The sequence below is a fragment of the Penaeus vannamei genome, chromosome 40 (genome assembly GCF_042767895.1).
Source record: "Penaeus vannamei isolate JL-2024 chromosome 40, ASM4276789v1, whole genome shotgun sequence".
Lineage (NCBI taxonomy): Eukaryota > Metazoa > Arthropoda > Malacostraca > Decapoda > Penaeidae > Penaeus > Penaeus vannamei.
In genome coordinates, this window is record NC_091588.1 from 6,602,981 (window position 1) to 6,605,457 (window position 2,477).

A 2,477-nucleotide genomic window follows, 5' to 3' on the forward strand; every position below is an offset into this window, starting at 1 on the left:
GGTGAGTGACATCCGGGAAAACGCAGGAGGCTCAGGGAACACGTGACTGCGCGCGCACTCAAAACACACGTAGGTATTTTATGGCTGTTAATTTTCCTGTTTTGAGAGAGCATTTGCGACTGAACATTTTATAGATTGACGGATAGAGATGACTTTTTTTCTACAATCTTTCGGATCCTATGTTTTGATTGTGTTTGTGTGTAAACGAAAATACATTAGTCATAAGTCTCCTTTTTTTGCTCTCAATAACAGAAAACGGTTCCTCCTTGGCGCTTGCTAGACTGAAGCTCAGAAAAAGGAAGTATTAGTCATTCATTCAGGCTTTAAATTACTCTTTGGGGACCATGTAGTGTAAATTCAGGGTTATGTTGTGGTCTAACTGGTGCAGGAAGCTGACATATCTGTAAACTGCAAGAGAAAGTTACAAATATCTTCAAGTACAATACGTACTGGTTTTGCGCACTGAGGATCGTGTATACATATTTATTTTCTTTCTACTTGTGTGATATATTTGTTTAATGATAATACAGGATAAGGCATTCCAATAATGTTTATATTTATGTGATATAGATTAACAAAACCTGAACCGCGACATGCTTGCGTTAAGAATATTTTAAGAATTCTGTACAACGCCACACTGATAACAAAACACACAGCAAAAATTCACCCCTCATTTCGCATATGGGTCACCCTGCACTCTTTCCTTTTTGGGATGTCAAACACAAGCTGTGCTTTACACCCATGCGTTATTGCATATCATTGCACACGATCTTCTAAAAGAGAAAAGGAAAGATAAAGATAAGCCATAGATAGATATCCAGATGAACAGATACAACGAAATATTCAGACAGACAGAAAGTAGTTTGAAAAAAAAGATGCTCCCATGATTTACATTTTCAACACGTGCGGAGAATAATAATAATAAAAAAACAAAGAATAATAAAAAAAAGAATAGAATTTGGGCCAGGAAATCGGATACGCCCAAGCACAGCGTTAACGCCCCTAGTCTAGAGGCGTATGGGAGAGGGGGGAGGGAGAGGGAGAGAGGGGGATGGAGAGAAAGGAGAGAGGGATAACGCAAATACAGTACATTGCACAAGTACACGTGTTACAGTACAACCACCCGTGCTAACAACGTGTTTCGTTAGACTCGAATTGGTGCTTAGCAAGGTTTACGGGTGTTGGGAGAGACAAGGAGAGAAAGAGGAAGGAGAGGAGAGGCTGATATGGAATCAGAGACAGATAGACAGACAGACAAAATATGAAAGGTGATGATATGAGAGAAAGTTAGAGAATGGGAGAGAATATGTATGCACACACACACACACACACACACACACACACACACACACACACACACACACACACACACACACACACACACACATATATATATATATATATATATATGCATATAAATATATATGTGTAGACACACACACACACACACACACACACACACACACACACACACACACACACACACACATATGTATATATATGTATATATATAGATATATATTTATATATATGTATATATATATGTATAAATATATATATATATATATATATATATATATATATATATATATATATATATATATATGAGAGAGAGAGAGAGAGAGAGAGAGAGAGAGAGAGAGAGAGACAGAGACAGAGACAGAGTCAGAGACAGAGAGACAGAGAGAGAGAGAGAGAGCAAGAATAAGAAAGATTGCGATAGAAAGAGAGAATGATGAAAAGAAATTATAAGAAAGTGAGCGGTAGAAAGAGAACGACAGAGAGGAGGGATTGTAAAGAACAAGATAAAGGAGGAATTGGAAATGGAACGATAGAAAGAGAAAATGAAAAAAAGTTAACGATATAAGAAAGAACGGCAGAAAGTAGGAATTAGAAAGAGAGAGAGAGGAATTAGATAGAGAACGATAGAAAGAGAGAATAAAAAGAAGCGACAGAAAATGGAATTGGCAAAAGATAACAATAAAGAGAAGGTATTAGAGTAAATGAGAAAGAGAAACGAGAGAAAGAATAGAAGGAAAACAATAGAGAGTAAGGATTAAAAAGAGAGAATGAGAAAGAACGATAAATAAAGAATTCGAAAATAAAAAAGGATTAGAAAAGACAATAGAAGGAATCAGAAAAAGAGAATGAAAAAGAGAACGATAAAGAGAGAAACGAGAGAAAGAAAAAAATAGAAAGAGGGAGAAAATCAGAGAGACAAACTAGAGAATAAATAATAAATAAAAAGAAAAAAAAGAGAGACGAGAGAGAAAGTGAATCGTTCCCAATTTTTACGCAAAAAAAAGAAAAAAAAAAATGGCGCCAAACGTAAAACATCATCATACGTGTCCGAAACGCATCATGTTTTTTTTTTTTTTTTTTTTTTTTTTTATCTGGTTTCGTTCGGATTACAAATCTAGGTTAAAAAAAAAGTTGTGTAAAATTAGTTATCAGTTTTAATATCCGGTGATGAAAGG